General features: G+C 41.8%; 1 non-coding gene across 1 annotated transcript in view; it reads left to right on the top strand.

The window, feature by feature from the left end:
* LOC102510586 overlaps window positions 1-18,885 on the top strand; it is a 71,713-nt gene that overhangs the window by 7,787 nt on the left and 45,041 nt on the right. The gene's annotated exons all lie outside the window — the stretch shown is intronic.

Genomic DNA, 18,885 nt, shown 5'->3' with positions numbered 1-18,885 from the left:
AGTGTCAGAAGTAGACTTAATCCCAACTCTGCCTGTGATTGTGTCCTTGAGCAGGGTATATCTGATACAACAGGAACTCCAGTGAAGGGAATGCCCAGGGAGGAAGGAGTAGCGGGGGAAATGCAGGAATAGGGGTGACAGAGTGAAGGGGTGAGTGGGTCTAAAATCCAGCCTTCATGCCTCTTACCAAGTCTTTAGTCCACAGGCAGAATCTACTCAAAAGGTGCACATTTTTATAACTTGCACAGTGGCAAAGAATTGGTGATCCTGGTGTGACCCACCTGAACTTGGGTCCACTTGCCCACTGTGCAGCAAAACCAACTGACTGACACTAGGTTGTGGGAAAGGAAAGTAACAGCATTTACTGCAGGCACCAGGCAAGGAGAACAGGCAGCCTGGTATCAGAATACCTGAACTCCTTGATGGCTTTGAGGGAAGGGTTTTTAAAGGCGACATGTGGGATGAGGGCTGCAGGGATTATGATTTTCTGATTTTCTTTTGATTGGTTGATGGGGAGGTAACAGAGCGATGTTTCGGGAATATGAATCATCAACCTCCTGGTTCCAACCAGTCTGGGGTCTGCTAGCTTGTGGGCCATGTAATTGCTATCCTCCACCTGGATGGGGAGAGGTCTTAGTTTCTGCAGAACACCCCAGAGACATGCGTCAGATTGTTATGTGTATCCCCTAAGGAGGAATGAGGACTCCGAGGACTCCGTTTTATCCTGAACCATGTTTAAGTGGTCATTGCTTTTCTTGCTCAACTGCTCCTCCTTTGTGTCTGTATTCCCTCACATCTCCAGTTAGCAAGTGCTTGAGTCTGCTCTGTGGAACTCAGGGAAGGCCTAGGAGACTAAAGCTTTTTTCTACAGACAAGAAACGGGGGACATGGAGGGAATTTGTACCTGGGAGCACCCTGCAGGATCCCACTCAGTTTCAATCTCCTCTTTCCTTTGGTCCTCTCAATCCTGAGGGGACCAGGGGTGAGACAAGAAAGGGAGTAGAGTTTTGAATAGAGATGTTAATCATAAACTTGGGAGAACTTGGTTTTGGGGGGACTTGGTTTCACTGGGGCTGAGGCCTCTCTTCCAGAGGTTGTGTGAAGGCACATTGACTCTCAGCAGACCCGAGACAGATGTAGAGAAAGTTTTTGAGTTATCGCCACTCTGCACTGGGTCCCTTGGGACCCACCGTGTCAGGTAAGGGCTGCTCAGACTGTTTTCTCACACACCTGGAGTGTAGCACACCTTCTCCGAGCCCTGATTCTTCTTTACGTTCTAGGAGAAGTGTAAGGTCCTTAAGTTCTGCTTGATTTGTGTGCTCCTTGATTCCAGGCTTGTCTGAGCAGAGGGACCAGTACAGGTAATTGCACTTTAGCTATAATGCAGGACCCCTCTTCAGATTCTTCTTTTGGGGTGAGAGGAGTCCCCTTCAAATCCTAAATTAGGAATTTAAAGAAGGGGTATATTAGAATTCAGTTGTCGTTGGCATGAAGTAGTGTTTTCATCACCTGACATTAAATTTGCTGATTATTTGAGGATTCTGTCCGTGGCAGAGATTGAGAACAGAAGTCTTTCAGCCACTTTGGGCAGCAGATGGGGTCACTTTCTGCCACTCAGGGTCTCTGCATAGTAGTTAGTGGTCCTTGGGCATCCTCTGTGAGGTGATGCTCAGTGACCCGCATCCTCTTGAAAATCCTCAAAAGGTGTTGGTGTTCATGTGATAAAAATAAGGTACTTGCTTTAATGTGCTGTATTCATTTGTTTAGATGGTGGGTTATGTTTATGGAAGAAACATGAGGTTATGATCTAAGCAAGACTCTGTAAAGGGGCTATTCTTCCATCTTTCTCTGTGGAGTGCAGCTGCATCTCGTGTTTGTTAGGTTCTGGGAACCGAGAGAGCAAATACCTTTAAATGTGGGATCACTTCAAGCTTCTCCCACAACAAATCACAACCTTGACTAGGAAGGCCATAAAATTTTTTTCTTTTGACTCCCTCTTCTTGCCAGTGCAAAGTGAAGAAAAACTAGGGGTGAAGGAGGTATGGCAAGATGAAAAGATTCTTGCCTTCAGAATAAGAAAATGCAACCAAATATAAGGTACAAATATCTTTTGGAAAAATAGTTACAGACCTTTTGTTTCACCTTCTTGGTCAACTTCCAACATACATCAAGATGGGACAGTTGAAACGGACCATTATTTGTAACATTCAAACTTGAGTAAGTTATTATTTAACTTTGGGGAACTGTTCAATAAATTATAGCACACCCAATTAATGACACATTTTTAGAGTCACTGAAAGGAGTTAGATGAGAGCGTTTTCAAATATTAAGATTTCAATATGGTATAATGAGTTTAAAAAATAAAAGTCAGTTGTAAAAATCTGTTGAGTATAAACTTTATCATAAGTTCCTGTCTTTCGGTGACCTGATTTTGGCTCTGGAAAGATCTATGAAAATTTATCACCATACTTCCTTTGGGTAAAAGAAGCTTTAGATTAAAAATTTTCTGAACTATCGAAAGTTTAAACATAAGCATTTATCAGTTTCCTTCTGAATATTGTGTTCATAGCAGGGAGGGACAAATAATTTGAGATGGACCATTTCCTCCTTCCTTATTTTCTTCCTTTCTCTCTGTTTACTCTTTCAGAAAAATCTATGGTTCTCCCATAATAAAACAGCCATGAGGTGACCCCTTCTCCTCACCTACCAATTTACTGAAGGCTGATACTTTGTTGTGTTTAATACTGAGGGCCTGGCTTATAGTAGATGCTTGACAACTATTTAAAACACACATGCATTTTTAAAAAATAACTTCCTTCTGGAATGCAAACAAGGTAACATTTCTCAGAAATCAGTGGTGTGTTTGAGAAGTGAAATGTATCTGGACTATGTGCTTCTTCAGAATGTATTTATGGTTTTATGACTAACAGAGAAAACGAAGCAAACCTGAATGTTCAGTTAGGTTTCACAATTTAGTCAGTACAATAAGGAACTGAAGTTCTGGAGAACAAATGCTGAGTGTAGGCAGGGTGCCACTGTGGATGGAATAGGGTTTAGTAACTGAGCTGTCCTTTTTTTTTTCTCATGATAAACCAGGAGAAAAATTTTAACCCATAATTCAAACGCTAATTACAGTATCTGTGATATATAAAAAGCACCACAAAACAAAAAGGACCATTTAGGAGAAGATTTGAGTAATGTATGAATTGGCCGAATCACAGAAGAAATAAAAATGTCCAGTGACTGGAATCATGCACTAACTCACTAGAAAAGAGGAAGTACAAACAACGTCAGGGTTGATGATTTTCACTTATCACACAGGCAGAAGAGGAAAAGGTGAATCATTTGCCGTGTTGGAGATGACCTGCCAGTGGGGTACCACTCTGCATTGTGCATAGTACGGCACGCTTTGGAGGGCATTCTGAGGAGTCAGTCAGTACTTGTAATGCTCACAGAGATCCCATGTGTTTGCATATGCACGGGGGAGAGGCTAAAAGGAATAATCGATAGAGAACCAACTCCACAGAACCTCGAGATGATGCGTGTGAATTCCTTGGTACTAGTCCTGCGCTGAATATGTGCTCAATCAGTGGCATGTAGGAGGAGAGACTGAAGTCAGAGTCAATGCTCTCTTGTTTTTTTGTTTTTCCTTTTAAGCTTATTTATTTATTTTTGGTGGGGAGAGGTAATTACATTTATTTAGTACTCATTTATTCTTGGAGGAGGTACTGGGGATTGAACCCAGGACCTCATGCATGCTAAACATGCACTCTACCACTGAGCTACGCCCTCCCCCCTTAATGCCCTCTTGTTTACCGTCAAAACCACACTCCTTCCTTATAGAGTTGTTTGGAATATGGTCTCCTACCCAAGGCAGTACATAAGGCTCCATGGTCAAGAATTCAGGACTGTTTCCTTCTTTTCTTCTCATATGGAGCTATGTTAAGATCCCTTTTCTCCTTGTCTGTAGAATCTCTGCCACCTGCTTAGACCAGATCCTGGGCTGAGGCCAACAGCAGGGCCTGTAAGTTACCAGTACAAATGATGCCTCTGTGTGAACTTCAACAAGGTGCCCTCTTCAGGATAGATGAATTTCTAAATGATGCCTTTTCTGTGACGATTCATTACAGCAGCGTGCCCCTACTCCAGTGGGGTGTGTGCTCCTCTGCCTCTGTTCTTTTCCTCCTTATGGTGGGCAGCGTCTCTGAATCCCACTGCCCTTCTGCTGTTCAGGTCCTGCCTCAGGGTTTCTCTGAGCCTCTTTTCTGCTGCAGGTTTGCTGGTACTGAGGCATAGGAGCCTGAGCCCTAACTGTCTCTGGAAGTCTCCTTCCCTCATTGACTCTCAGAACTTGATGCATTGTGGTTAATCTCTAAGCTCTGAGAGTGTCTGAGCATCTTCAGCAACTTTCTGTTCTGTTCATCTCACTGTAAAGGAAGACATTTTCATGCCCCTTGTGAAGGATAGTAAGAAAGGCTTCATTCAAGAGGGACTGCTGCAAGTGGGGTTTTTACAGTAGGGGAGAGGTGGAGCCTTATCTCTGATTGAAAGAGTGGGAAGTGGTGATTTAATAGCCAAGGAGCAGGGAGGGAACTGTAGATAGAAAATTTCCAAGAAGAAATGTCAGGGGTAAGGAATTCTGGCTAAACATCTTGACAGGGTTCTTGGGGAGGCAGTCCAGAGTGATAAGATAAGGGTGGAAGTATTTGTTCATTTATCAAGAATGATTAGACACCAAGGGTGGGGAATGAGAAATTTGTTCGGATACTGAATGTAGAAGATTTTTGCTAACCTGACCCAGCAGAATTCTTGCTAAAACCAGGCCAAGTGGGCCGAGGACAGAGTTTAAGGTCAGGGCCTAGTCAAGAAGCGGGCTCAGAATAGCCTGACTCAGGTTTGGTCAAGGAGAGAGTCTTTGTCATCCCCCATTTCAGTGTGGTTTTAATTTGCATCGCTTCTGTTCTTAGTGTTGTTGAATATGTTCCTGAGTGTGTAAAAGCCATTATGTTTCCTTTTCTATGAAACGTCTTTTTTTTTTCATGCTCTTTGTCATTTTTTTCTGTTGGGTTTTTGGCATTTGTCTTACTACTTTTAAAGAACTTTTTATAGATTAAGCGTCTGAAACGTCATAGGCCATTTATGTTGTTTTGCTCCGTTTGTTGTCTTTATTTTTTTGGATTCCTTCATATCATCTGTTGCCTTTAAAAATGTCGAAATTTAATGTGTTTAGTTATATTCATTTTTGATGGATACCATTTAAAATTTTTACTTAACTTTTCTTGACCTCTTCATTGTTAGTTTTAATCCAGTGTAAATTAAATAATGAATGAGTTGTGTTTTAGCTAATGAACATTTGCCCTCTGTGAAGATGTCCCGGTTCTCCTAAGTGCTGGGTTACGATGGTGAACACAACAGGCAGTGTATTTGATCTCATGGACATGACATGAGTGGAGGGAAAAAAAACTCATGAATGGCCTAGAGCATAGTTACAGGTTGGCCAAGGGATTCAAAGAGGAGCACCTGATGTTGTGAAAGAGCAACTTATTTTGTGAAAGGCGGCATCCATGAGGGGCAGAAATTTGACCTAAGAACAGAAGGATGAGAGAGAGTCTGATATTTGGACACTGGGCTTGGATGTCCCTGGTTATGAGAACAGCACATCTAGCACCCTGCTGTGGGAAAGAACTTGATTAGTTAGGGATGAAGGAGCCTGGAAGGATGTCACGTGACCAGTTGAAAGCGAGTGTTGGACTATAGGGAAAGGTCACTCATGGTGCCTTGTTGCCATTGAACAGGGTTCTATTCTATTCTAAGTACAGTAAGTGAATCATTTCTGGGGACTGATGGAGAGTGACATAATTCAGTCTATCTGGCAGCTATTTTGAGAACAGATTATAGGGGCCAGGAGAGGATGTGCAGGGCCAAGATGGGGTCTGGGCATTGCTCTGGGGTGAGGCCTCAGTAGCTTTGCCTGGGAAAAGGAGGAAGTAGTGCCAGAGATAAATGATATGAGGACAGGGCACGTTTTCAGATATTCGAAATGAGGGTGAGGGAAAGGAGGAATCAGAAAAAGGTATGGGTCAAGGGCTGGAGTATCTTAATGGCTAGTAAGTATTACTTTAATAGTGAGGTGGGGGAGGGGATAGCTAGCTCAGTGGTAGAGCGCATGCTTAGCATGCACAAGGTCCTAGGTTCAATTTCCAGTACCTCTGGTTAAATAAATAAGTAAATAAACCATATCCCTCCCTGTACCCCTGCCAAAAAAACCTCTGAACTAATGGTGAGGAGAAGAGGAGAAATCATAAACAGTGATTTTGGTGGAAAAATTACAGATTTTTGCTTTAGGTATGTTATTTATACAAAGTAATTTATTGACTAGGTAAAACATTAGCCTGGAACCTGGACACATCTTCTGCACTGTACACAAAAGCATCTTATTTGCTCATAGTGCCTTTTGGCCCTGTTTCCTCCTGGCACCATCTGGTGATTTGGTATCCTGCCCAGGGAGGGGAATATTCAAGCAGGTGACAGACACTTCGTAGAAGATCTCAAAACTATGTTACTTTTGCTTTCCATCTTGCTCAGTACTTCTAACAGCCTCATGCAGAACCCTACGTTCTTTGGCACCAGGGTCTCCCAACCATGGTGCAGAACAGACGGCAGAAAATCTTTTGAAATGGAAACACACTCAGTGACTCTTGTTGCGCACATACATCCCTGTGCTGTGCGCTTGAGATATGGATGTAAATGAGACACACTGCTGGCTTTGTGGTGTTTCCAGGGTGGAAGGGAGATCAGACGATGCAAAGGCTAATACATTCCCGAGTGAGGAAACCGTATTGCAGGTGCGAGAGAAGCAGAAGGAAGAGAGGGCAACGTGGAGAAGGTTTCCTGTGAACAGGAGATACCATGGAGGACACTTGTTTGGGTTTACACTTAGAAAGGAACACCAGTGTCAAGGATAGTGGAATCCTGCATTTCTGTACCAATTTTGACTCTTCTAGGTAGTGGTAGCTGGAAACCCCTGCTGCAGCTTTGCCCACCACGTCCAACCAGTGTTGGGAAGATGATGTAGGTGGGAATGACGGATCCGCCTCAGCGGATGCCTCTTCGACAGAGAGGGAGCATCTTCTCTGTCGTGAGGAGACTCTTCTCTATGCAACCATGGCTCATCCAAGATCTCACTAAGGAGGAGGACCCACCACGCAGCACTCTCCCCGGTGGGCAGGCTTTGTTGCTTTTGAGGGAGAAAACATGTCATTGGACCCAGAGTGAGAGTGGGGCTACGGAGTAACAAGAGAAAAACATTCCCCTGATCAAGCAGTGAATGAAAAGTCATCAGGAACATCTGAAAGGGAAAAATACAGTAACATTAACAAGTATAAAGCTCTGTGGAGTTCCTATTGTGTAATATGTTCTTTTTGATGGCAGCAGCCCATTTCCTACTTTCAGATGATCAGTGGAGCTGCAGTTTAGTTTGCCCTTTGCTATAATTTGATGGTGGTGGCTTAGCAGTAGACATGACTGGGAATTGTACGTGACTCTGACACCTAGAACTGCACTTAGATGAAGCATGTCAACATCTCCAACACAATTAGAACCGGCTTCTTGTTATCACAGGGGACCCTGGATAGTGCAGACTCAACACGCTTGTAGAGTCACGAATTTCCGAAGAACAGAGGGCAGGGCTCTGCAGCCTGAGCGAGAAGGGTCAGGAGTGACTCACCTCCTAACAGCATTTTAGGGCACCTTCTCCAGACAGGCTCACAACAACAGGTTTCAACAGGGAAGGCAGAATCACTAGGGACTATGGAATCCTTAGTGTGAGGGATGGGAAGGAGGGATCTGATCACCTCTGCTTCTTGGGCCGGGTCACCTGGTTGTAAATCATTGAATGCAACCTGGTAGAGAACGGGAAAGAGAATGTGTGTGTGTTAGTGAGAACCATTGGCTTTGCACACTTGTCTGTCTTTTGCATATGTTTTTCTCTGGGTTTGGAAGTGTTTGTATGTAATATGTGTATCTGTGCTTCTGAGTGCAGATCTGGACACAGATGAATATCTCCTTGTCAGAGGTGTCCTGATGTCCCTTCGCTGCAAGAGGAAAGCATGTTCTCTGTCTGATTCTGCCTGAGCACCAGTGTGGGAGAGAAAGTGTCCCACATTGTTAGTGAGGTGAGGACATGGGTCCAGGGGGTGGGATCCCTCAAGGCCTCGGTGCCTCTCTATTTGAAATTCCCCTGGTTCACTCCTGGGCTCTGTTATAGGCCCCATAGTTTTGAGGATTGAGCAGACAGTGGGTAGAGGATCCTGTCAAGGGCCAAACATTAAAGATGGAGTCAGCCTCCTTATCAGCCTTTCCCTCCTACCAGCACACTCGGGCCTTCCCGCAGCTTCCATCCAGTCCACCTTTACATCTCTGTCCCTGTCACAGCAGCTCAGGCCCAGCCTGAGTTATTGCTGCTCCTCTTTGTATCACATCAATGTGTGCTCTGTCCACAAGTCCTATTGGCTCTACCTGAAAATTCTTCATCAGTGGACCACTGCTCATCACCTGAGCGCTCAGTGCAGGCAGAGGTTGTGCCTGACATATTACTGCGCCATTCCCACACCCCAGAAAATGCCTTGCTCATGGTAGGTACTTCATAAGTATTGTATAATCCTTTGTTTATATGAATGTTCTCTCGTCCTTCTTTTTTTTTTTTTTTTTAACATTTTTTAAATTGAGTTACAGTCATTTTACCATGTTGTATCAAATTCCAGTGTAGAGCACAATTGTTCAGTTAGATGTGAACACACATGTATTCATTTCCTCTCTTCCTTGTGAAGTGAAAGCCACGTAACATTTCCCAGAAATGAGCACTGATTTTATTGCTTCAACGAACCGCAGATATTTCTTCAGAATCTCTTTGATTGCGTACCTAAGGAAAAATCAGTCGATATCTCATGTTGGGTTTAAAAGATTAATCAGCATAATGAAGTGAAAATTCTGGTGAAAATATGCTGGGCTATCTGAGAACTTAGTGTAAACAGTATTTTAGAGCTGTGCCAACCTTGGTTGTAATGCCAAGCCAGGAGGAAACACTCTACGACTTTATAAAATACAATGAATGTGTATAACACACAAATAGTTTGAAAGAAATTATAAAAAGAGAACAATTGGCAACATTTTCAGGGAGGCCAGTTGGCAGAATTAGTAATTGTGTAAACTCTAAATCTGTGCTTAAAATTACTGTTGATGAGGAAATTGCAAATAATACCATCAGTGCTGACAATCACCTCATCTTCGAGGAGAGGAGACTACTGTCCTGTGTTTTGGGGCACCTTCCTAGGAGTTTGGCAGGAGTAGAATTAGCACGGGAGTCTTACTGTATCGTTTTGAAGAATCAGTCAAAATATGTGATCCTGCAGTTTACCTCATGTGAGGCAAAACGAAAAGTATGTGGGAAGTTAGAAAATTGTAGAAGTAATGCAAATTTGTACTAAGATGAAAGGTTTATTTGCTGGATTTGAACTGAGGCTAAGTGAGGCAGAAACTAAGACAAATGCCAGACTTAATGGCTTGAACATGTGACTGGAGGTAATTAACCAAGAATAGAGGTGGGAAAACATTTGGTGAAGAGATCAGGAATTATGTTTCATATGTTAAAATTTTAAAAATTAAAAAAATTGATTTACAGTCAGTTTATAAAATATGTTAAGTTTTTAATTCCACGGTGCAAAGGCAGCTTTCAAAAAAAAATATATCACCAGCATTGTCTCCCAGCTGTGTCTGCTCTTGGCACCACTGTTTTGTGTATTTTGGCTTTCTGCTAAGAAGGTGATTTCCAAGCATGTTTCAGAGTCTTGTGGGCAGAAAAGGCTGCCAATCACGAGCTGATCTAGTGCCCGACAGAGGGAAAGAGGAAGGAAACAGCTCTTGATTGACCCTTCTGGGTCCCTAGTCAGTTGCTTCTTTAGAGAAGTAGGATTTGTGATATGTGTGTGTGAATCTTGTAGTCTCTGACCTTGTTGAACTCACTTATTAGTTCTACCATTTTGAGGGGGAGTGTATTCCTTGGAGTTTTCTACACAGACCATCATGTCATCCGAACATAAGGACAGTATTATTTCTTTTCTGATTCCTAGTCAATATTTCAGTTCTATTCCAAAGGCAGGAAATGTCCCTCTTACTCTAGGTGGGGTCAGCCTTTCTGTTCTGTTCATTTTATGTCCTTTTCTTGCCTTATTGTACTGACAGACCCTCTAGTACTAGGCTGGGGAGCAGCGATGATAGTCTTGCCTCATGTTGGCTCTTAGAGGGAAAACATTCAGTTTTTTCATCACTGGGTGTGATGTTGGCTGTAGATTATTGTAATTTATTATCAGCCGTTGAGAAATTTACCTTCTGTATCTAGTTTGCTGAGTTTTTTTTTTTAAAGAAAAACTTTTCTTGGAAAGAATTACGAATTCTCAAGAAGTTGCAAAGGTAGTGTAACCAGGTCCCAAGTACCCATCACCTGGTTTTTCCAGTAGTTCCACCTTACATAATTATGGTCCAATGTCAAAACCAGGGATTTCATAGTGGTACATTGTATGTGTGTGGTTCTGTGTCATTTTATGAGAAATGTAGGTATATTTGTAACCAGCACCACAATCAAGATACAAAATGATTCCAACACCCAGAAGAGACCCCTCCTGCTGCTCCTTTATAGCAACATCTGACACTTCTACCTCACCCCCATCCGTAACCCGTGACACCACCAATCTGTTTCCTACCTGTGTAACTTAAGAATTTTGAGGATGTTGTATAAATGCAGTTAAACAGTATGCGACCTTTTGAGGTTGTTTTTTTCCCTCAGGATAATGCTCTTGAAATCTCTTGGTTTCTTCTTACCTCACTGGTGGTTCCTTCTCTGTCCTTCAGAACTCCCTCTTTTTGTCTCGGCTCCTTTATCCTGGGACAGCCCAGTGCTGATTCTTTGCTGTGTGTTTATTGATTTAGCTGTACTCACTCCCTGGGTGGCCTCCACCTGTCACAGTTTTAAAGGCCATCTGTATGTTAGACCTTCAAACATTCTCTCTCCAACCAGACCTCTCTTTCAGATTCATGTATTAACCTGTCTACACTGGGGTGTGTGTTAGGCATGTGAGCCTCAAATTCCTGAAGCTGAGTTCCTGATCTTCTTCCTCCCAAATTGTTCCCCACAGTTTTGCCCTTCTCAGTGCATGACTTCTTCAGTAGTTCAGTCATAAGACACAAATCCTAGTAGTCGTCCTCGATTCCTTGTTTTTATATTTTTAATTGAGGTAACACTGGTCTAGAATGTTACATAAGTTTCATGTGTACAGCATTATGTTTCTTCTTCTGTATATGCTACAGTGTGCTCACCACCCAAAATGTAGTGTCTGTCCATCACCATACAGTTGAGCAGCTTCACCCATTTTTCCTTCCCCTTCTCCCTTCCCTTCTGGTAACCACTAATGTTTTCTGTACCTGTGTGTTTGTTTTGCTTTTGTTGTAATTTTACTTTGTTTTTTATTTTTTGTATTTCATACATAAATGAAATCATATGGTATTTCACCAATTATAATACTGTCAAGGTCCATCCATGTTACTGCCAATAGGATTATTCCATTCTTTTTTATGGCTGAGTAATATTCCATTATATACACCATGTATATAAATATATATTTAAAATACATAAAAATACATATTATAGTTATACATATATTTAATCTACGTATCTATAAAATATATCTTATAAATTTATCATACATATTTCAAATATATCTATATTTATATATAACAACTATATAAATGTGTATATCTGTGTGTGTGTATATATAAAACATCTTTATTCATCTATCGATCGACACCTATGTTGTTTCCTTGTCTTGGCTATTGTAGATAGTGCTGCTATGAACATTGGGGTTCATGTATCTTTCTGTTTTTGTTTTTGGGGGTGTTGGGGTTTGAACCCAGGACCTCAAGCATGCTAAGCATGTGCTCTACCACTGAGCTATACTCACCTCCCCACCTTCCCAATGTATCTTTTGGAATTAGAGTTCTTGTATGTACCCAGGGTTGGGATTGCTGGATCATATGGTAACTCTATTTTTAGTGTTTTAGGGAACCTCCATACTGTTCTCCATAGTGGCTGCACCAATTTACATTCCCACCAACAGTGTAGGAGAGTTTCCTTTTCTCCACACTCTTCACTAGCATTTATTATTTGTAGGCTTTTTGATCATAGCCAGTCTGACTGGTGTGATATGATACCTCATTGTGGTTTAGGTTTACATTTCTCTAATAATTAGCAATGTTGAGCTCTTCTCATGTGCCTGTTGGCCATCTGAATGTCTTTGGAGAAATATCTATTTAGGTTTTCTGCTCATTTTTTGATTGTGCTGTTTGTTTTTTCGTTATTGAGTTGTATGAGCTGTTCGTATATCTTGCCTTGTCAGTCTCACGTTTACAAATATTCCTCTCATTCAGTAGGTGGTCTTTTCATTTTGTTTGTGGTTTCCTTTGCTGGGGTAAAGCTTTTAAGTTTGATTAGGCCCCATTTGTTTATTTTTGCTTTTGTTTCTTTTGCCTTGGAGAGTGATCTAAGGAAATAACTGCTACAATTTGTGTCAGAGAATGGTTTCCCTAAGCTCTCTTCTAGGGGTTCTATGGTGTCATGTCTTATATTTAGATTTTAAACCATTTTGAGTTTATTTTTGTATGTGTTGTGAGGGAGTGTTCTGATTTCACTGATTTACCTGTAGCTATCCAGCTTTCCCAATACTGCTTGCTGAAGAAACTGTCTTTTCTTCATTGTATATAGTCTTGTGGTTTTCTGTCATAGATTAACATAGGTGTGTGGGTTTTCAATCATTTGTTTTTGTCAGTATGGACTCATGGACATATATTTTACACTTTGAATTATAATCCAGATTTTATTTTTGTTGTTCAGATTGTCCCAGCTTTGGTCCTTGGGAGCTCTTTCAGTTGGCTCCTCTGTCCCTTTGACCTTCCCCCATCATTGTGGGGTTTTGTTTTGTTTTTGAAGATGTCCTTAATTTCTGAAACTCCAGGATGCTCCAGGCTTGTCTATTTTGTGCTTTAGTCCCAGAGTTAGTCATTTTCCCAAGGAACTCTAGTTCCTTTTATTGTAGGATTTCATTAGCAACCCAGATCTGGGTTTTAGTGTGATCATTACTACTGGAGTGTCACTGCTTTCAGGTCTCGAGCTGACAGAGCAAGGAAACCTGAGTATATACACATATCTATAAATATTTATATATGTAAACACCTATATTAAACCAAGCATGAATTCATACTGATATCTCCAACTCTTACACATTACACAGTGCATCATTTTAGCTGCCTCCTCATGCTTACCTATAAACTCTCACTCACGCATGCCTGGGCCTCATAAAAAGCTGAGTGGCTATGGAGAGGGCTTTGATCTTCACCTGAAAGCTGGAGAAACCATTGGTACGGGAGTGGGACGTGATTAGATGTGCGTTTGAAAATATACCCCTTGCTCCCTCCTGGAGAATGGAGTGCAAGAGACAGGGAATTGAATCAATTACTAGTTGTTCAACTGAGAGATGATGATACCTGGGACTAGGGTTGATTGAGATGGGAAAGAGGACATACCTGAGAGATGTTTTGGAGGATAACTTGACTTGGATTGGTGGAAGGGGATTAAGTTTGTGATTCATTAGACATGGACGGACGTTGCCGCCAGTTACTAAGATGGGAAGCACTGCAAGAAGTTAGTTTGGGAGAATAAAATCAGGAGTTTGATTTAGGAGATATAGAGATCTTTTGAGACATTCCAGATAAGCTCACAAGTCAAGCTATACAAGTCTCAAGCTCAGAGGAGAGGCTGATAATGATTAATACCATAGGAGTTCCTGAGGGCTATGATAAGAATTAAGATAGGAGACTTTGGATTCAGACTGAATGGGTACAAACCTGATTTTGCCACTAGTTAATCCATGAATAGTAACAAGTTACTTAAATTCTCTGTCATTTAAAGGTCTCATCTGTAAAGCCTAGACAACAATAGACCTGCATCACAGAGTTTCTGTGAAGATTAAAGGAAACAGATGAAATCACCTTAGAACCATACGTGGCACAAAGAAAATACCCGATAAACGTTAACTCTAATTATAGAACTGTGAGAGTGTTGTCTTCTCAAGTAGATAATCATAGGATGCTGGTTTCATAGCTTTGAGTCATTCAATGAGATTAGATTTTACAAATCTAATTTGTGCAGTAGGTTTGTACCAGTAGGTCTCCTGGTATGCTTGCTGAATTTTTGATAAAGGCAGTATTTGTGCTTTTTAGATGCAGGCATTCTTAAAGCTTTAAATTGTGTTATCTTCCTCTAAATAGATTAGCTTTTCAGGCAGTGAGAGTGGATATGTACTACATTCTTTCGTCCAAATAATAACAGAGCTGATTAGATTCAGTCTTACCTGCTTTGAGTGATGACTGATTCACTTATTCCTCTAGGGTGTATCCCTCTCAGAGCTTTAGCCTAAGCTGCTTATCAGATTCCTCCCCCCTTGGCAAGCACTAAGCTCCAGTTTTTGCACTTCCATGTGACTGATAGATGTTCTGCTCTGCTGCTTATGAAGGGAGGGTAGAGCTCAGTGGTAGAGTGCGTGCTTAGCATGCATGAGGTCATGGGTTCAATCCCCAGTACCTCTGCTAAATAAAAAATAATAACAATAATAAATAAGTAAACCCAATGACTCCCCCCAAAAAGAAAGACAAGAAAATTTTTTAAAAAAGAATTGTCAACTAATACATACTTCATATTTAAATTTCCCCAATTATCCTAAAACATGACCTTTATAGCAGATTTTAAGCCCAGAGTCCAATCAAGTTCTATGCATACCAATGGATTGCTGTGTCTCTTTAGTCTCTTTTAATCTAGAACATTCTTCTGCCTTGCTATACCATTTTTGTAAGTTTCCAGGGCAGTTTGGTAACCAGCAAGGGCTCATGTGCCCGTGGCCAAGAAAGACAAACTCTGACAGTGGGTGTATTGTAGGGAGTATTATGAGGGGCACCCAGCAAGGGAGTGGGAGACAAGCCCTCAGGTCTTTGAGTTAGGGGTTTTTATAAAGGGGAAGAGCAAAGAGGCTGGAATTAATCATCTTGTGACATTTCTATGACACTTCTTTTTTTAAAAATTTTTTTCTATTTTAAAAATATTTTGAGGGAACAGGTAATTAGGTTTATTTGTTTATTTTTAATGGAGGTACTGGGGATTGAACCCAATTATCTTTCTTACTGGCAAATTTGCAACAGATTGAATAAGATCTTATTTAACTTCTAGTAAACTTAGGTACATTCAAAGCATTATACTTACGGTGTTGACTCTAAAGACATGTCTAGATTAATTAACTAGTGTCAACTAACTCTAATATCAGATATTCATTTAATACTGATTATTTTCCAGGTCAGGTAATCCTGAAATTCTTCTGCTTAGTTTATTTTATATTTCTAAGAATTTATACAGGCCCTTAAGTTCCTTTAAGCCAATTGAATAGAACACATTTACAAATTAATTTTGATAATGCTCTTTCAAGGTAAACACATATTCATAATGCACACGTAGATATATAGACAGATACAACCAGAGATTTCATACTTTCATTTTAAAATTTAGTCATGCATCAGGTATTACCATATAAAAGTCATTAGTTTATAAATAACAGTTGAAATAATTTAGGTTTAAAAGGATCTCTTGCCTTTTTTCCTGCCTCAGTCTCAGAAATTGGAGATGATCCAGATGAAGTGACAGGAGTTCCTGAGGACCCTGGTCAAAGATTTACATCTGAAGTTACAGGGAGAAAAAAAGCAAGCTCCTCCTAGAGAGACTTGTTCCCTTAGGGTCAGAATTCTGAAAAAATATTTTATCAAGTTAGTAAAACCAGTTTTGGATTGTCATATGAGCCTTATCTTGGGCATTTTTCTGTAGAGTCTGAAGAATATTATGGCCATGCAGTGTTACCAAAAAAAAAAAAAGTCATTTTGGCTTTAGTAATGGAACCATAACAACTGAAAGTGGTCCAGTTTTGTAGGATGCATTTTAAAGGACTGTTTTTAGGAACTGAACTTCCCTTTTCCATGTCTGCCAATTAAAATAATGTACCTTCTTTAAGATAAATATATACTTACAGGAGAAAAGTTGAACCACTTCCAAAAGGTTTAGTGTCAAACCAGTTTCAAAAAATTTAAAGCCAAACCAATTCCAAAGACAACCTTAGGCTCTTTTATCAAACCCAATTCCTCCCCCAATACCAGGCAATGAGCCTAGGAGGGCACCACAATACTGGGAATAAATGTTTTTGGCTCACACTGTTGTGCTGGTTGCTTAGCACTAGATGTAGGTCAATCCAAAAACTGTTTCTTACTGCAAGCCTAAAACTTTGCCTAGTGTTGCTGATGCTGGGCTGCAAAGGGGATTCCCCAGCTAGATCCCCAGGCCAAAGAGGCCTGGGCATCTGCTGTATCCGCAAAGGGAAATCCCTGAACCTGCAGAGAGCCAGCAGACCATGGACACTAACTTCAAAGGAACCTGAGAGGTCCCTTTGTGGTTGCCAGATTGTAACTGAGCAGGAGCTCTTGTACCCTAGGTGCAGAAAGACAGATTCTGACAATGTGTATTTGCAGCAAAGTAAGGTTTATTGAAGGGTGCCAAGCAAGGACTTTGAGACAAACCTCAGATCCATTCTGACATGGTTCTTTGCGTTAGGTTGCTTTTTGTTTGTTTGTTTTAAGGAGGAGGAACAAAGAGGCTGAAATTGCATGGCCCAGGGAGTCCCTGTCCTAGTGCCGCCCCACTAGTGGGTGAGGCTGGGGCATGAAGCTGCTGGCTGTGGAGCCCCAAGTGTTCCAGGGCTAGTGCTGGCCCACGGGCAGGCAGAGCCAGGCTCTGGTCTGAATGGCTGAGGGGTCAGAGTCCCAGAGCTTGTACTGTGCTGCTGACATATGGGGCTGGATTCTGGGGCAGCTGGATCAGGGGCCCAGGGTGTCTTGGGGCTGGTGCCAGCTTGCTGGTGGTGATCCAAGTCCTGACTCAACTGACTGCAGGGTTGAGGTGGTCCTCGGGCTGGTGTCTGCACCCTGGTGGGTGAGGCTGTGTCCTGGGGATGTTGCTGGACCACTGGTGGGTGGAGCCAGGTCCTGGGGTTTCTAGCTATAGGGCACAGGGTTCCCAGAGCTGTGTCAGCCCACTGATGGATGGTGTTGTGTCCCAGGTCCTCTGTTGTAGGGTTCTGGGGATCCTGGAGTTGGCATCACCTACTGGTGAGCAGAGCTGTGTCCTGAAGGCCAGCTGCAGGGCCCTGGGTCTCAGGGCTAGTACCAGCCCATTGGTGGGCTTGGCAGGGTCCTGGAGCCTCCGGTGGGTGGGGCCAGGTCCTGGGGCAGCCCCAGGACTGGTGCTAACTGACTAATGAACGAGTGTAAGTCCCGGTGCTAATAAGCTAAAGGGAGGATTCCAAAATGGCACTTGTCAGCAGCAGCAGTGTCCTTGTAATAAAACGAGCACCCCAGAATGGCTGCTGGCAGTGTCTGTTTTCCCAGGGTGAGTCCCAGTTTCCTCCTGCCTCTCCAGGATGCTCCCCAAGATCAGCACGTGTGTCTAACACAGGTTCCCTTCAGATTACCATGGCTGCCCTGGGTCTCAGAGCATGAGAGATTTTGTACGCACCCATTCAGAATGGAGTCTCTGTTTCCTACAGTCCTCTGATTCTCCCCCAAATCCCACTGGCTTTCAAAGCCAAATGTTCTAGGTGTTTGTCTTCCTGATGTAGAACCCCTGGATTGGGGAGCCCACTGTGGGCTCAGACCCCTCCCTCCTTTGGAAGAACTTCTGCAGTGGTAACTATCCTCTCATTTGTGGTTTGTCTAATTAGGGGTGTGGGTCTCTGTTATACTGCATCTTTGCCCCTCCTGCTTATCTTGTGGTTTCTTTGTATCTTTAGTTGTAGAAGATTTTTTTTGCTAGTCTTCAGGTCATTCTCATAGATAGTTGCTTTGTAAATAGTTGTGATTTTGGTGTGCCTGTGGGAGGAGGTGAGCCCAGGGTCTTCCTACTCTGCCATCTTGGCCACTCAGTGAATTTTTGTTTTTGTTTTTAACATACCGCAACTGACTCAACAAAAATATAAAATATAAATAGAACCATAAGAGTAGAGAGATTGAATCAGTAACCTCCCAATTAAAATCCCCTTAGATGAGATGACTTCACTGCTGAATTATATAAAACATTCTGTGAGGCCAAGGTTACTCTGATACCAAAGCCAGACAAAGATATCACAACAAAGGAAAATTATGGATCAGTATCCATATGTATTTTTCTACATGCCTGGGAAAGAGAAAATATAATTGGTGAGTATCTAGCTGTTCTCTCCCACAGTGTGAATCACTGGTGATTTTTACAGCATTGCAAATGACCCCTTTTAAACCAAATTCTCTCCAAATCATAGAAAGCACACAATTTCAGAAAACGTTAAAATTAAAGTCTATCCATAGTTGAAAGTAATTGAGTATTCCTGAAATTTTTAGGCTTCATAATGACCTAAATTGAAATGGTTCTTTAAAACAAAAAACTGGCATCAAAACTTGATATTGAAAATATTTATAACAGATACAGAGTTGGCCTAAGGCTTAATAGTTCATCCATGAAGTCACCAGGAGGTTTCACTATATGTGAAAAGACTACCCTGGGGTTGCTAAGAAAACAGTGATCCTCAAAGTGTGGTCCCCAGAGCAACAAATCAGCCCATCTGGGAACTTACGAAAATGTATATTTGTGAGTCCCAGTCCGTATCTACTGAATCATAAACTCTGGGGGTGGGACCCAACTTTTTGTGTTTTTACAAGCCT

This window comes from Camelus ferus, chromosome 9, assembly GCF_009834535.1.
Source record: "Camelus ferus isolate YT-003-E chromosome 9, BCGSAC_Cfer_1.0, whole genome shotgun sequence".
In the NCBI taxonomy this organism is placed as follows: Eukaryota; Metazoa; Chordata; class Mammalia; order Artiodactyla; family Camelidae; genus Camelus; species Camelus ferus.
Note: the sequence above shows the minus strand (reverse complement) of the source record. Positions and strands in the feature narration are given on the sequence as shown.